This window comes from Carettochelys insculpta, chromosome 3 (genome assembly GCF_033958435.1).
Source record: "Carettochelys insculpta isolate YL-2023 chromosome 3, ASM3395843v1, whole genome shotgun sequence".
Taxonomy (NCBI): Eukaryota; Metazoa; Chordata; order Testudines; family Carettochelyidae; genus Carettochelys; species Carettochelys insculpta.
In genome coordinates this window covers 2,341,242-2,359,270 of record NC_134139.1, presented here as the reverse complement: position 1 = coordinate 2,359,270, position 18,029 = coordinate 2,341,242, and the positions used below count along the sequence as shown (strand labels likewise).

Below are 18,029 nucleotides of genomic sequence, written 5' to 3'. Positions count from 1 at the left end.
AGCGCATGCCAGAGCCTGCTGCCAGACCAAAAGCGGGGTTACTTTTTGTGTTCTTTTACTACTCTGGTGCCTAGTAATGGAAAGTAAGTAACGGACAAAGCACAGAGGGGGGGATGCAAAGCCTGGAGATCTCAGGGAAGCGAGGGGCCCAGCTTCGATACCTGAAGCTCCTTACTAGGACATACACTAATCAGGGTCACAGGGGCAGCCGAGTTAGTCTGTATCTTCAAAAACAACAAGAAGTCCTGTGGCACCTTATAGACTAACAGATATTTTGGAGCATGAGCTTTTGTGGGCAAAGACCCGCTTTGCCAGATGCTTGAGTGGGGGTTCCAGAGCAGGGTTTAAATATATGGGTTTATGAAAAGGAGGGAGTCCCAGTCAAGGGGAGGGCCAGAGTTGACAAAGTCTGTTCAGTCGCAGAAGATATGGCCCATTATCAGCAGTTAATGTGGAGCTGTGAACATCAAGAGAGGAGAAACTGCTTTTGTAATTGACCAACCACGCCCAGACTCTGTTCAGTCCTTGGTTGGTGGTGTCAAATTTGCAAATGAATTGCAGCTCTGCAGTTTCTCTTTGAAGTCTGTTTTTGAAGTTTTTTTGTAGTAGGATGGCTACTTTTAAGTCTGTTATTGAGTGTCCAGGGATATTGCAGTGTTCTCCTACAAGTTTTTTTTTATGTTACCATTCCTGATGTCTGATTTGTGTCCGTTTATTCTTTTAGGTAGAGACTGTCCAGTTTGGCCAATGTAAATTGCAGTGGGGCATTGCTGGCACATGATGGCATATATTATATTAGTAGATGTGCAGGTGAAAGAGCCGGTGATGGTGTGGTCAATGTGGTTACGTCCTGTGTTTACATCATAAGTGTAGATATGTGAGCAGAGTTGGCAGCGAGGTTTGTTGCAAGGATTGGTTCCAGATTTAGAGTTACTGTGGTGTGGTCTATAGTTGCTGGTGAGGATTTGTTTAAGGTTGGCAGGCTGTCTGTAGGCAAGGACTGGCCTGCCTCCCAAAGTCTGTGAGAGTTTGTCCAGGATGGGTTATAGATCACTGATGATGCAGTGGAGAGGTTTTAGCTGGGGGCTGTATGTCATGGCGAGTGGTGTTCTGTTGTTTTCCTTGTTGGGCCTGTCTTGTAGCTGGTGGCTTCTGAGTACCCGTCTGGCTCTGTCAGTCTGTTTCTTCACTTCCTGAAGTGGGTATTGTAGTTTCAGGAAAGTTTGGTAAAGGTCTTGTAGATCTTTGTCTCTGTCTAAGGGATTGGAACAAATGCAGTCGTACCTTAGTGCCTGGCTGTATACAATGGATCGCGTAGTGCCCTGGATAGAAACTGGAGGCGGGTAGATAAGCATAGCAGTTTGTGGGTTTTTGGTATAGGGTGGTATTTATGTGACCATCACTTATTTGTACAGTAGTGTCCAGGAAGTGGATTTCTTGTGTGGACTGTACCAGACTGAGGTTGATGATGGGGTGGATCAGTTCAGCTTCTGTGACCCTGTATTCCCTGGGCTCTTGGATGGTAAAGATTAATCTCATGTGTTACCATTGTTTTTCTTATTTGGGGGTGTAGCCACTAGGCATTGGACAGACAACACCGTTGAAGGAGTGCTATTTATGATACACTAGTTGACAACATCTGTGTTCAAAACAGCCTTGATTTGAATCTATTATCAAAAGCTGACAATCTCCAGGCAGTAATCGGGAAAGCGAAAGCACAATTGGAACTGCAGCTGGCAAGGGATGTGAAGAGTAACAAGAAGGGTTTCTACAGACATGTGAACAATAAACAGGTGATCAGAGAAGGTGTGGGGCCATTACTGGATGAGGGAGGTAACCTAGTGACAGATAATACAGGAAAAGCTGAAGTATTCAATGCTTTTTTTGCCTCAGTCTTCACGGACAAAGTCAACTTCCACATGACGGTCCTAGGCGATGCAGTATGGGAAGGTGGAGGGCAGCCATCTGTGGGGAAGGAACAAGTTCTGAGCTATCTAGAAAAACTAGATGTGCACAAGTCCATGGGTCTGGATTTAATGCACCCTAGGGAACTGAGGGAATTGGCAGAGGTCATTGCAGAACCTTTGGCCATTATCCTTGAAGACTCTTGGAGATCAGGGGAGATACTAGATGACTGGAAGAAGGCAAACGTAGTGCCCATCTTTAAAAAAGGAAAGAAGGACAATCCAGGGAACTATAGACCCATCAGCCTTAACTCAAACCCTGGGGAAATAATGGAGGGAATCCTCAAGGAATCCATTTTGGAGCACTTGGAAGAGGAGAAAGTGATCAAAAGTAGCCAACATGGATTCACCAGGGGCAAGTCCTGCCTGACCAATCTGATTAGCTTCTATGACGAGGTAAGAAGCTCTGTGGACATGGGGAAGTCAGTGGATGTGATATACCTTGACTTCAGCAAGGCTTTTGATACGGTCTCCCACAATATTCTTGTTCATAAGTTAAGGAAATATGGATTGGATCCTTGGACTATCAGATGGATAGAAAGCTGGCTTGGTGGTCGGGCCCAACGGAGAGTGGTCAATGGCTCACTATCTGGATAGTGGTCTGTTTCAAGCAGAGTGTCTCAAGGCTCAGTTCTGGGGCCCGTGTTATTCAACATCTTTATTAATGACCTGGATGAGGGACTGGGTTGTACCATCAGCAAGTTTGCGGATGACACAAAACTAGGGGGAGAGGTAGATTCATTGGAGGGTAGAGAGAGAATCCAGAGGGACCTGGATAAATTGGAGGACTGGGCCAAAAGAAATCTGATGCAGTTCAATAAGGAGAAGTGTAGAGTCCTGCATCTGGGACGGAAGAGTCCCAAGCATTGTTACAGGCTGGGGACCAACTGGCTCAGCAGCAGTATGATGGAAAGGGACCTTGGGGTTATGGTGGATGAAAGGCTGGATATGAGTAAACAGTGTGCCCTTGTAGCCAAGAAGGCTAATGGCATACTTGGGTGCATTAGGAGGAGCATTTTGAGCAGATCTAGAGAAGTAGTTATTCCTCTTTATTCGGCACTGGTGAGGCCACATCTGGAATAGTGTGTCCAGTTTTGGACCCCCCCAGTATAAAAAGGCTGTGGATGTGCTGGAGCAGGTTCAGTGGAGGGCAACAAAAATGATTAAGGGTCTGGAGCACAAGACCTATGAGGAGAGGCTGAGGGATTTGGGCTTGTTTAGTTTACAGAAGAGAAGACTTAGGGGTGATTTAATAGCAGCCTTCAACTTCCTGAAGGGGAGCTCTAAAAAGGAGGGTGAGAAACTGTTCTCAGTGGTGTCAGATGGCAGAACAAGGAGTAATGGTCTGAAGCTGAAGAGGGAGAGGTGCAGATTAGATATTAGGAAAAGCTTCTTCCCCAGGCGGCTGGTGAAGCACTGGAATGCGTTGCCTAGAGAGGTGGTGGATTCTCCATCCCTCGAGGGTTTTAAGTCCCGGCTGGACAAGGTCCTGGCTGGGACGACTTAGTGGGGGTTGATCCTGCTTGAAGCAGGGGGCTGGACTAGATGACCTCCTGAGGTCCCTTCCAGCCCTGTGATTCTGTGAATCTCCTGGATTCCTTTCCCATTCCCTGCTGCAGTCTCACTGAAGTTGCTTGTGGAGAGAAGCACCATTTAGCTTGAGTGAAAGGATCAGAACGTGACCATTGTGTGTTGATTTTTCTGTGTATTGACTTCAGTGCAGCTGAAGTTTTTCCTTGCATATTGGGCCAGATATGGATTAACATCATATATCAGCACAGAGGGCTCAAGGGCCACTTTTTCTCTCCTCCAGAGTGATCAGTGTCTTCCATGCTATGTTACCTGGCTCTTCTGCACTGGCTACATCTATGACAGGCACCAGAAGAACAGCTTCCATGGGGCTACTACTCTGCCAGCCTACGCGGGAGGCATTTGGGCAGGGGCAGAAAGTGGGCAGATTCATCCATGTAATGCATCCCTTGGCCTGGCTGGCAGCGGGGAGGAATCTGCACCATGAACAGGGGTGATGCAGAGTTCTGATCTTCAGAACGAGTAAAGATATGAGGACCAAGAGCTGTCACCTCAGCTCTGTGCCGGGGCAGGGCAACGCTTCAGTCCAGATCTGTATTCAATAGTTCATCCATTTTTTCACACGGCAGCTCGATTCTGACATACCAGCCCTGATAGTATGAAAGGCTCTTAGGCTACTTCTACACTTGCCCCCTCCTGTTGGAGGTGGCACAGTAATGAGGCAATTTGAAGCAGGATAATATGCCTATTCAGCATCACATTAGCATAATGGCAGCCACGTGAATTTCGAAATGAAGACTTCGAATTGCAGACTGACAGTGTAGATGGGGGCAGCTTCGAAATCCACACTCCACTTTGACATTCTCTTACAGTGCTAGGTTCCCAGAAGAATTCTTCCACCTGCGTTTCAGGGAGGTTGGTTACCTTTGCTGCATTACAGACCTGAAGAAGAGGTCTGTGTGGCTGGAAAACTGGTTTCTCTCATAGACGTGGTCCAGTAAAAGATATTGCCTCTCTGATCTTGTCTCTGGTGTTTATTAAAGATAGTACATAGAGACATCTAGTGGCTGATAATAGACTTCCAGTAAATATAATCATATGTCAAATGACAGGCCATGGCCCTCCTGGAAACATAATGTTGCCAAGGAGCAGGACAATACCCTGTCCCAACACATGGGGAACATGAACTCAATTAATGCAACAACATTTATTTACCCACAGAATCCTTCATAACTACCCATCAGTTGAATGTTAATCATTTAACTGCTGCAGTCTAGGAAAAATGCTCTTGATCACTTTCCCACAGGCAAATGAGTCTGCCAATGCAGTTGTGTCGGAAGAAATGAATTTTTAGATTGTGATGTCATTCTCAAGTAAATTGGAAGGAAATGCTATTGCAGCCATGATTGTTTGAAGACATCTCTTGTTTGCTTTGGCTGGCAATTATATGTCTGTAACAGGGAATGGGGGAGAGAGGACATTTTTCTCCTAAAATCAAATCAAATTGTGTTTTGCTGCAGCAAGTAATTTTACTTCCAAGCCTACTTTGATTTGACCTGGCAAAGTAAACCATTGCATGCCCGTCTGGCAAAAATATATGCCTTTGAATGCTTTGACTTCAGCCTATAATTTAAAAGCGTTAGTCCCTTCATAAAAGTCAAAGCAATCAATGTAGTGCAACTGCTGCTGTGAAATTTGCCAGGCTCTGAGAGTTGCAGCACAGCCTGTTTTGGCGTGGCTGGAAATTGAATTGTTTGCTGTTCTGAGATACACAAAGCCCAAGCCCAGTCTCTCCCAATTCCTTATGAAACCAATATTGCAGAGCACTTATTCACACCATCTCCATGTGGTGTTCTTTGCGTGCCATGTTGGTTAGCTTCATTTTTATTTCACTTCGGGAATCACCTGTGGGGTAATTACAGGCTGGATGGTCATGCAAATTCAGCTGAAACTTTTTTCTGTTTGCTTTAATTAGTGGGAAATACTGGCTGTGGGATACCTAGCTCATTATGGTAATTGGCCATTCTGCATTGTGTCCAGCTGTCGCAAGCACACTGGAGGACAGAGATTTGAAAAAACAGGTTCCATTTTTAGGGACAGGGATGCTGTTAAAGTTTCTTTTGTTCACTCTCTCCACATAGCCTGTCAGCAGGAACAATACGAAAAACTGGGGCCCTAATTATGGGATGGGCCCCAGAGCTTTCTCCATGGAGTGTTCCTGACACCCAACTGCCAGCAGCCCCACTTGCTTCTGGGAATGGCGCTTGGTGAGCAGGTCATTTCACTACACAGGGTGGAAGCACAAGCTCCCTGCTTGAGCACCTCCTCATGGCGGGGTGTGATGTAGCAGGCTGTATCTCTCCAGGTGCCACTGCCCAGGGTTCCTGTCACTTGTTCCAGGTCACAAACTCCAACTCTTTTGGGGTAGCAGAGTAAAAGTGTCCTTTTGGGGTCCTCAGCCCCAGCCCTGCGACCTGTGGTCTCCCATCTTTCTCATGGTAGTCGTTGTCTGGCCTCAAGCCACCTCCCTGGGGCTGGTAGGAGAACTCAGGTCCTTCTCTGCCAGGCCAGCCACCCTACAAGAGGCAGTCAAGCTTCACCACATACAGCCCCTAGCTGCCACTTTTCTTGAACTTCTTCTGACTCAGCGTCTCTTGGGCCTTCTCTCCTGCCGCATCTTAGGGTTCACCCTTCTTTCAAGGCAAGGCCTCTCAGACAAGAGACTAAAGAAGTGGCAGGCAGCTAGCCACCCGGTACCTGGACTGCAAACAAAGCTGTGGGTATCCTTGAGCTAGATAAAGAGAGAAGCTGGCTGAAGCAAGCAGAGGTCATTTGGCTGAGAAGTGCAAGAATGTGCTGCTTCCCAAGAAAGAGTTTTATCCCGCACTGGCCTGAAAACAGCTGCTGAACAACTAACACTTTGCTCAGGATCCTAGAGTACAAGCTTTTATGCTGGCGTCTCTTAGCACTGCTAGCTAAGGATACAGCAGGCTCATTTCTCTCAGTCTCTGGCCCAGCCACCACCAGAGAGGGACAGAGCACCACACTGCATGCTGTTCCTGGGGTCTGGTTTGTATGTGACAATTTTCTATAGCAACTTGATGTCCATTGTCTAAGGTTCCGCATCCTCCTCTTTTCCTTCATATCACTCACTCTGTGCTGCTTGTTGTTTGCGATGTCGTCTGTCCTTCATCCTGACAAGTATCAGAGAGGTAGCTGTTAGCCTGTAGCTTCGAGAACAAGAAGTCTTGTGGCACCTAATAGACTAACAGATATGTTGGAGTATAAGCTTTTATGGACAAAGACCCGCTTCATTAGATGCATGCAACTTTGTTCTTAAGCAAAATTATTTCTGATTTGGGGACAATTTATACCTCCAGATTAGTGGAACTGCTATGGGCACCCACATGGCCCCACAATATGCTAATATATTTATGGCTGACCTGGAACAACGATTCCTCAGCTCTCGTCCCCTATTACCCCTCCTCTACCTAAGATACATTGATGACATCTTTATGATTTGGACCCATGGTACAGAGGCTCTAGAAGAATTCCACAGAGACTTTAACAATCTGCACCCCACCATCAACTTATGCCTCGATTACTCTATGCAAGAGATACATTTCCTGGACACTACAGTACAAATCAAGGATGGCCTGATTGGTACCACACTGTACCGGAAACCCACTGATCGCTATACTTATCTACACCCTTCTAGCTTCCATCCTGCACACACAACTAGACCCATTATTTACAGTCAAGCCCTTAGGTACAATAGCATTTGCTCTGATCCAACTGACAGAGACCAAAAACTACAAGATCTCTACCCAGATGCTTTGTATATTGGACAGACTTCAAACTCTCTTAGACAAAGAGTTAATGGGCACAAAACAGACATCAAAACATTCCTGATCCACAAATCAGTTAGTCTACATTTTAATGGAGTGGGCCATTCTGTTAATGACTTAAGAGTTTGCGCCTTATTGAAGAAGAATTTTCAATCTGCTTTGGAAAGAGAAACTGCTGAATTCTCTTTCATATTCAAATTCAACACATTAACACATGGTTTGAACCAGGATGCAAATTTTCTGGGACATTATAGGGGCTCTTTGCATACTTGGCTTAATCTAATTCTTGACTCCCCCCCCACCCCGCCTCTCTGCTCTCTGATTTGCTCACCTTGATAATTTTTTTCTGATTTGTCAACCTTGATTATTGTTTTTGGTTCTCTATGCCTTAAATACTGAGTCTGTTCTGGTATGGCTATGGTCTGAAGAAGTGGGTCTATCCCACAAAACCTCACCTAATAAATTATTTTGTTAGTCTTCAAAGTGCTACTTGACTGTTTTTTTGTTTTGATAGACTCAACCATATGGAGCTTTACAAGGGCCATTTCCCCACCTTTGATATTCTCAGGAAATGGCTACAACCTACTTAATTTGCTTCATCAACTGTTTCTACTTGTGACAGGTAACCCTTTTTCCCTTCCCCCTTCCTGCCCTCCCTGCTATATAAACCCTGGGTTTTAATTTTTTCTACTCCAGGTATTTTAAAATTCCACTGTGAAGCCTCTGGGGGTTCTATGCCAGTCCCAAGCCTGGATAAAGGAGGAGGGTTGGTCAGATAAGTGATGATGTGCTGATTGTGAAACAACAATATGAATGAAATCTGATGCCAGCTTGGACGTTGCCCAGATAAACAAGGTTTGCAACACCAATCAAGTGGTCAGGGTTGGATCGATAAGTTGGCTACCAAAAGAAGATTACAAGTAACACACCTGCTATCCATTGGAACATGGAATGTCCAAACACTGTGAGCTACTGGAAAGTTAGAGCTGCTTCAAAAGGAGATGGAGTGATACTGATGCGATATACTTGAACTGGCGAAGATGAGTTGGACGATATTGGGCGAGATGTGAGGTTGCAAAGCCATTTGGTCAGGGAACAAAATGAAGCATGCGGCAGAAGTTGGATTCCTTATTAGCAAAAGAGCTAAAAGAGCATTGTTAAGGTACAAACCAGTGAGTGTGAGAATGATGGTAGCAAGATTTGAAGCAAAACCGTTTAACATCTCAGTCATTCAGGTGTATGTACCCATGTCGGACAGTACAGAGGAAGAGACTGAGCTGTTCTATAAAGACTCAACAAAGACACTGGGGAGATAGCGAAGAGAGATGTGTTGCTTATCAGAGGAGATTGAGATGTGAAAGTTGGAACAGATGATGAAGGTTGGGAGAGAGTCGTGGGAAGGTTTGGATACTCAAGTTTGCTATGGAGCATGAGATGGTGGTCTGCAACATGAGATTCCAGCAAAAGGACTGTAGAAAGTGGACATGGCCATCGAATGATGGGAAGTCGAACAACATGATAGATATGATCCTGATAAGAAGAAGATGGGTAACATCAGTACAGCAGTGCCGAATTTTCCAAAGAGCGGACATAGACTCAGACCACAGTCTACTGATTGTAAACATCAAGATGAAACTCAAGAAAAAGTATAAGACGCAGTTCAAGAAGAGAACAGATGTGGTGAGGTGAGGAAGAAAGAGGGAATGTGTACAGAGCAGCGCTCAAAGAGCAGATCAGGAATGTGGGCACAGAGAAAGACCTAGATAAGAGAGTCCAAGGGATAGCCACAGTGATAAAGGAGGCAATTGAGCAGACTACTCTGGAAGAGGAGAAGATCAATAAGAAGTGGATTACGCAGGAGACACTGAAGTTGGTCCAAGAGAAGAAAGCGTTGAAGATCAGAAGGGATGTTTCCAAGGGGACAAAACAGCAATATAGAGTAAATTGCCATGAGAGAAGGAAAGCGGCCAGAAGGGATAAAGCAAAATGGTTAGAGGAGCAGTGAGACAATACAGAGAGATATTATGGTGAGTGGGAGACCAGGGACGTGCATAAGATGATCAGGAATATTAGTAGGAAGTGGTAGCTGAAGCAGATGGTGATCAAAGATGAGACTGACAAGGTGATCCTGAACAAGGAGAAGGTTGTGCAGCGATGGACCAGATATTGCACCGATCTGTACAAAGCACAGCTGGACCCAATTTCTTGGAATAAAAGAAGCTGAGCATCTTGAAAATGTGTATTCAGCAGCATGTTGTACAGATGTGAAACAGGGGTGATAGATTTGAAGAGAAGAATATTGGTGTTTGAGAGGAGCTGTTATAGAAAGATCCTGAGAATGGGATGGACACAGAAGGTCACCAAGGAGGAATTACATAGGAAGACAAATACAAAAGAGAACCTGCTGCAGAAGGTTATACAATGGAAATTACAGCTATGTGGGCATACCTGCAGAATGAACAACAAGTGAAAAATCAAGACCCTGGCATTCGGCATAATGGACTGTTTGAATAGGAGAGGCAGACCCCACAGAGAATGGGTAGATGACATAGTAGGTTGATGTGGAGCTAGACTATGGAAACTAACTCACTGTGCACTGGACAGGGAAAGATGGAAGGAAATGATGAGGGAGGCATGGGACACGAAGGGGTGCTGAGTCCATGGTTGTTGTTGATGATGAGTCATCTTAAAAAGCAGGCCTACCCAGGAAAGCTCATGACCTAATACATTTGTTAGTGTCTCAGCGGCAACACAGTACGAAAGAGGCTTTTAGTGATGCCTATCTAGCTCTGTTCTTTGAACAGAGGATGGGGAAGAAGGTCAAACCAAGCCAGAGCAAGGGAGGATATGTTGACTCTTGACAAAATAACCTTTTCCCACCCCGCCTCTCTTACAGAGCTCTGAAAGCCAAGCCCCTGTTTAACCAGGTTCTCTCTGCTAAACATGAGTCCTTTCCTTTGAAACAATTTAGTACAGTGCTACTTTTCCGTATTCCTACAAAATTACAAACTTTGGTAACCATATTTTAGCTCTTCCTGCATGTAATACAAGCATAACTGGTGTCAAGACACAAATAAAGTTGATTATAATGAGCAGAATACCACTCCATCTGCTGAATACCTAATAAATCTAAACAAAGCAGGAGCAAACTTCATTTACATATACACACCCAAAGCCTTTCTCTCTTACAGCTAGCTGTAAGGGAAGCATTCCTTCAGATCCTGCTTACAGATGCAATTTTGATGAAATTGGCATAAATATTTCAGTTCAGTGGCAAAATTGGACTAGCACACCTGCACACTGGTTACAGATAGAGTAACACGGGTGTGACAATGGTGCTTCTATCAGCACATCCGGATGCAGTTGTCTGTACTAGTACAACAATGCCTCTCCCCGATTTCTCCTTTTATATTGAGATATAAACACATTCCGTAACATACTCCACATTTTGCTACCACTCTTGAGCCTGTAAGCTCAAATAAAGCATTTTCATCCACTCTCCTGTCATCCCCGTCTTCTCCTATGAGGGCCTCGGGAATTTATTTACACTTACTTGAGGACCCTAGATGTTCTTAGACCATCCTCTCCAGTCAGTGATGTGCTAACTTGATTAGCTGACTGACACTTAGTGTTTCGCACTGACAGCTAAGCCAAGGGCTCCAGTGACACCTATACGTGCCCGTGAAGTTTCAGGTAGATGGCTTTGCTGTAAATATAGTTGTGTTGTTTCATCTATATTGGTGTTAATATCTGGTGCCTTTTTGGTGAAAAGAGAGGAGCTGGTACTCTATCAGATCCCTGTTCCCTTCCCTACCCCTATCCAGCCAATCCCATGGCTGGGGCTGTTAATATCTAGATCTATTGATATATCTCAGATAGATTGTGTGTGCCAGTGAAAACAAATACAACCAAGATAGGCAAGAAAGAGCTACTGAAACACACACTGGGTTCAGGTTGGCCTGCCTCCTCTGGAGTGGTTCGAGTTACACTCACAAAGAGCATGTGCCAGAAATGGGGATTTCTGTGATCAGAGATGTGCAGGTTGTGCAGTGAGGGGCACTCCTGGTGCGAGTCTCCCGGCTGGATGTCTGCACTGGTCACCAACGGAAGCATCTGTACCAAGTGTCAGGAGAAGCCACCGGGGCAGAGAGGCCACACATGGCACCTCCACGCATGTGCCCCAATGCCTTGGACACATTTACAACAAACGCTCAAAGCAGAGAGCTGCATATCAACAGTGTGGTGGCTGCCTGCAGCATCCCTCTGCTGCTCTTGCCAGATACCTCACAGACAGGAAGATCAAACAGGCACAGTCGGGGCCTGTTATCTGAAAGCAACGTTCATTTTCCTGGTCCTCAGGGGCAAAATACCAGCTGAAAGGCTCCCTCTGAACTGGCTGGTCCTGCCGAGAAGTACAAAGCAGACGAAGGCTCAGGATTTCATAAGTGTCCCAGGGAAGTTTTAAACCTTTTAGGGGAACCAAGTACCAGAACAGGTCTGAATCAAGCAAGGGTGCCAGAGGCTGGAGTCTGAAAGCTTCATTCTTCAAAGTGCTGAGCGCTTTCTGGCCTCCATCCAGCAAACCACCTGCATCCGTGCTGAGCCCTCAGCACACTGGACCCCCGCAGCAGTTGGTGCAGCACAGCTCACATGCTCAAAGCTATGCACGTCCTTAAGTGCTTTGCTGGGCTGAGCCCAAAATGTGGCAGCTCTTGTGACTCTCTCTTTCTGCAAACCACTTGTTTGTGTAGACAAAATCAAACCATTTGATCCAAAATAATATTTTTACATTCACTCAAAATGGTTAACATTATTTTTCAGTCTGACTTTACGTTTTTGAAAAGTTTAAAAAAAAAAAAAAAAGAAGAAATAATTACCAATGAACCAAAAAAAATGAACCAAAAATGATTACCAATGAACCAAAAATGAACCAAAAAAACCCAATTTTTCACTGTGCTGGACTCCCAACAGGCAGGCTTGGCAGGTAGCCCTATGTATTCTTTTCCACGCCTCACATGTGGGGAAATTGAGGCGGTGCGCTAGCACCAGGGGTAGGACAGAGCTTCTAAACTTGACACTCTTAATTCTGCTGCTGCAATGCAGCTCCCTTTCCCTCAATGCAAAAGAGCTGATGCTTATTTTTATGTGAAGAATCAGCATTTCATAGCATCTCCTTCCTAACTGTTTTGGCCATTTGGCAATGGGCGGGAGCAGAGTGATACACAGAGAAGAGGACCTTCAGCGTGCATGGCCTTGGGGTTTAGTCACTTACATTCAAAAATTCTTAGTGGATCTAGAAAGTGCAGCACAAAAACAGTTTTGTGTTAGGCTGTGCGGAATTCTGCTGGCAAATGGACTCATTATCAGCTAGCATCTCTAGTAACTCACTGCTTTAATGTCTGTTTTAGTGACTCAGTGAAAGACTAGCTTCCTAATAGAATTTAGCCACAGGATAAGCATATGTCCTTTAATTTAAAAAACCAGAAAGAATAAGGCCACACTCTTACATGTTGCTGACTAGCATGCATTAAGCAGCCAGAGGATTAAGCACAAATATTGTACCCGTGATTCGGTCCGTACAATAATCCAAATCACTCGTACTAAGTATCCCGTAGCTCCTTGAGTTTGCTGAAATCAGCATTTGGCAAAAGGAGATAGGTTTGATCTATGGCTTAACACAAGCTAGGGAAGGACCTTTGCAGACGCAGATGAGCACCTGAGATGCTAGTGTCCAAAATGAAGCTAGCTAAGGAGCAGAACACTAAGGGTGGGGGGTGGGACAAATGCCTGGGTTGGATTTTAGTAACGTGTAAAGAGTCCTGTCACTTTTCCTCCTATAAAAGGTCATAGCTGAAGTGTGTAACTTGGGCGCATACCTTCTGCACCAGGGGATGGTAACGATACTGCACAACCTGACCTTCTGGTGCCTGGGATCATACTGAACCTTTCCCCTGTGCTGTGCATTCTCCTTGGTGGTTAACATTGCACCCAGCCAGTGCTCGTTGTTTGGTTTCTTTATCAGCAGCGCGTGCTCGTATCGCCTGGAAGCTCTATGCGAGATCTGGGCCCTTTTGTGCTAATCACTGCCCAGATGCAGAGAAGAGGGCTCCAGGTCTAGACAGAGTGGAGGAAGGAAGCGTTTACTCAGGCCAAGCCTACTCTATGAGGATTTTAATGGAGTAACTGTGGGGCCAGACCTATGCTCACGTAACACGGCATGTTAGACGCAGCCTACGGCAGTGGAAGAGCTTTTTCCTTTGCTGTAGCAATATCACCTCCTCGAGCGATGGGCCCTCAACCCGGCAGCATCTTTATGGGACTTAGGTCATCATAGCTGCGGCACTCGAGATGGGTTTTTACAGCGCCTGAGCACTTTGTTGACCTAAGTCTTTAGTGCAGACCAACCTTTAAGACTGCAGCAGTGCTTTGGGTTAGGAACTGTCCTCTTGTTCTGTGTGCCCACAGCGCCTTGCCCCAGGGCACCCTGGGGATCTGAGGTGCTATCACAGCACAAATCGCCCTTCAAACAGCATTGCTATCCCTATTTTTCAGGGGAAGACTTTGCTGAAAAATTTCACCTCTTCGTGGTAAGTTGCCTTCGTGCCCTGCTGAAAACTAGCAATGCTTCCCCCTGCAGCTCTTGCACGCAGTTGGGGGACGTTCTCGAAGAGCACATGGCAGCACACTCGCATGGGTAAGGGACACGTGTGATGAGCCCAGTGAATTGAGTGGGACTGCATAGGTTGCAGGGTCAGGGCATCAGTCAGCACTTGATTTGTGGTAGAGAGCCCTGGAATGGCAAAGCATGCCTGCTCATGCTTTGGTCTTGTCAAAATCAGTGGGGCTTGAGCAGGCCCTTCAGCAAGTTGCTGTATCATGGTCTCAAAGAACTAACCAAGTGCTCTGTACTTCTTGGAATGAGAGTTTTAAAAGCCAACACTCCTCTGCCTTTGGCGGTCTTGGGACAAGATCAGAAATGAGCCTGTTCAAAGCCCTCCCCAACAACTGCCTCCAGCAGCTCGGTTTGTTTTGCAGGTTTCTTGGGACAGAATGCGCTCACGCAACGCACTCCAGTGCAGCGTCCCAGGGAATGAATGTGGCTCCATCGCTGGCAATTGCATGGGCGCCAAAAGTTTGGGTGGAGTGCTAAGATCACCAGGGCTGGCTGTGATCCGACTGTCCAGCTAGAGGTCAGTCCTGGTGAAGCTCACTTAGCATGGAGGCCGTGCCTCTTTGGCGTCTGCCAGTAGGATGATGCCCCACCCTGCTGCAGTCCCGGAGCCAAAGGCTGTTCCAAAGAGGTTCCAAAATCGATAACCCGTGATGTGAGCACACGTGGTTCAGACGTGGTCTTATCCCCTTACTTCACAGTGGGACTCTAACTCAAGGTATTATGTTTAGGGGGCAGGTCAAAAAGGGTCATCGTTCATTGAGTGTCAGCAACCTTCCCTTGCTTGTCCTTGGCATTGCAGAGCAGCTAACATGGCAATGGCACACCACCACAAGTACTGCTGTCGTTAATTGTTAAAAGAACCCTTCCTTCCAGCAAAGAGAGAATTTGCCTTTTCTGTAAGTAATTTGCAGGCATTCATGGTAATTTGTAGCAGTTAAATAGCAGGTGAATGAATTATTTAGCATTATTTTTACTTAACTGAATTACTCTAATTGAAAATACGAAGTAAATCAATTACTTAGTAAAAAGAAATGAAATAAATCAATTACTTCCTGTTTAAGGAGCATTGCTAGACATTACTACTAATTACCACATAGAAGGAACAAATCCTTTTATTACAGCAATATAATTTGATTGTGTTCTTTAAATGGTTCAAATGCAATACCACATCTCTGTAGCATGGCCAGGCCCGGAAGGATTTGATTTGTGTGTGCTTATTTTGAGCACTTTTAAAGATTTGCATCCATTTTCAATTTACACAGTTTTGCAAAATTAGCATGTTTAACCATTTTCATACTAATTTGTATCAACTTAAATTTTCATGCAGTTGTGACAAATTATGGGGAAGTCAGACAATTGGAGGGGTCAGACAATAATGATTTAATGACAGTCAATTCTGAGATTCTAACCATTAAAGCTGTATAACCCTTTAAACCTAAATTAATTGTACCATTTGTCAAAATTCACAAAGTAAATAACTTTAAAATACAATACATTTTTCAAGTCCACTTTTCTTATCAGCTTTACCTGTCTATACATCTTTATTATTATTGAAGAAAATATCTTTTCATCACTGAGTGTGTGCAGTGAGGTCTGTTTACCAAACATCTACAGCTAAAAATCTAAACCTTCTAAGCCTACGTATGATTTATTAGATGATGTACCATAATAGTGAGATAACTTCAGTTGTCAGCCACAACTAACCATTATGTGCAGCAAAGTTAGGGACTAGCAGAGTCCACAGCAATTTGCCAGCTCGGGGGGGGTGGGGAGTGGTGGTCACTGAGCACATATCTGGCTATGGGAATTGTTTTTATGTATTGTCTGTGTGATGTGATCACTTCTTCGTATGGCCCTGGCAGTAGGCGGCCAAAGCCGAGGATGGGGCCCCTGCTACACACTGCACGTGAACACCAGACACGACTCAGGATGGAATACTCGCAGAACGCCGACATTAAAGGACCCTGGTAAGGTGGCAGTGGGTCTTTCCAACGCTGGGAAATACCAAGGTTAAGGCTGCCTGTGCATCTTTAATTCAGCCCCCCCAGTACCGCTGAATGGTAATCACCTGATCGCATACTGTATCTCCAGCCTCTTTGCCCAGCCAGCACCAGTTCTCCCTCCGCATCCTGGCTCCCCATCAGATCTGTTTCCCCTCCCACTCACCTCCCTCTGTCTCCCTGCTTCACCAGTTCCCAGTCTGCCTCCTTGCCCAGCCCCTCTTAGGCTCAGTCCCCCACCTCCAGCATCACTTGGTCCCAGTCCCTCCAACCAATTGCAGTTTCTTCTGCATCCCTCCAGCTCCAACTCTCCTTACCCAGGCAGTCCCCATCTGCTGCTTGTTCGAATCTACTCCCGGCAGGACCAGTTCTCCCCTCTGCATTTGCTTCCAGCAGGTTCCTCCCCACACTGCCTAGGCCCTGTGTGGGAATGGGGGCGAGGAGAAGAGGCTTAGCAGAGGTCTAACAAGCCTGTGCTGAGCATGTGCAAGCTGTGGCATAAAAGTTGGCCAGAGTGGGGCAGACTTTCCGAGGCCTGGCGAAAGGCACACCCCTGCTCATTTTCAAGTCCTTTTTCCAAAGCCAGGTGGTGTGAGGCCTCTGAGAGGGAAGGTTCTCTAAAATGTTTAGCTCCATATTTCCCCAGAGCCTCATTCTTAGAAATAGCTGACTTGTCTTGGCTGAAATTTTCCAAAGAATTAGTCACCTGGGTCAGTCAGCCCACGTGAATTATTTTCAGCCAAAGGGTTAACATCTGGCACAGCTAAGAGGAACCAAAAATGGGGTTTTATGTTGGGAAGTGTTTGGCCCCTTGAATAATTGGCTGAGCTAGAAGCCCTTGCTCTAGTAATCATTACATGCCATAACACAGGAATTATTGTGACAGATCCCAGCAGAGGCTGGGGTCCAACTGGGCTGGGTGCTACACATACTTAGAGAGAGAGACCTGACAAATGGCAGGGGCCAAACAGCTCCTGCAAGGGCTGGGTCCTTGGAAGTCTGGCACTGGGAGTTAGTGCCTGCAGGTTTGAGGATGTGGGCCAAGAGGTCTTGCCTGAGGTCACAATGGTTGTATCAGAGCCCAGGTGTCCTGGTTTCCCAGCTAGTTCGCTAGCTGTTAGACCACACTGTCACAGGAATCCCACGTCAGTCGCCTGCTGCTGCGGCAACACCTGCAACTCCCGGCATGCCTGTAAAGCTCAGTGACAAATCCCAGCTGCTAGCTGTTCCAGCCTGGCTCCGTTCTTAATGCAGGGAGGCAGGAATGGGTCCATTAGGCCTGGCAGAGTCTGCTTGTTCCAAGGGATCGAGAGTCACTTCCACAGCTTTCACTGAGTGCTGTCAGAACAGATCATATGTCATTGGCTAAGCTTTTAACACACACTTCCCTAGGTCGATGAGTGCATTGGCTGAGCACTATCCTGCAATCAGTTCAGGGCAGGAACGGGGCCACTTCACAAGATACTTTCTTGTGTTAAAAACAGCCCAAGCCAAGTCTTAGTGTTGATGGGTTAAGATGAAGGATTCCTGAGGTTTTACAGCAGTGAGAGGGCCTGGGATGAGGTGTCCCGTCCCCCCCCACCCCCCGCACAGGGCCCAAGCAGGTAACAAAGGGCAATTAACCTGACAGACTGCAGCTGGAGGAGAGACAGGGCTGGTAAAGTCTAACAGACGATGCAGCTGAAGTGAGCCAGGTCAGACGGAGCACGCATAAAGCCAGGAGTAGAGAGCAAGTAGCAGTGAGGACCTCTGCAGTGTCTCCTGGGGGACGAGGCAAGAGACCAGGGAGATAGCACCTAGGTGCCTGCTCTGGACTCTGGTAATCCCCAGAGAAGGGGTGAACCAGGCCCAGGAAGCGGATGCAGCTGCAGCAGTAAGCTGAAGTGGGGCCAGAGAAGAAGAATCCAAGGAAACAGCCCCAAGCTCAGAGCTAGCGCAGACTGTGGCTGCTGGGAAGGGAGACCCAGAGTTTGGCTTTGACACCCTGACGGGGGAGGCCTGCGGTGACCATGAG

At 46.2% G+C, this 18,029-nt stretch overlaps 1 long non-coding RNA gene across 2 annotated transcripts in view; it reads left to right on the top strand.

The window, feature by feature from the left end:
* Nucleotides 1-18,029, top strand: part of LOC142010781 (uncharacterized) — a 60,486-nt gene that overhangs the window by 15,311 nt on the left and 27,146 nt on the right. The gene's annotated exons all lie outside the window — the stretch shown is intronic.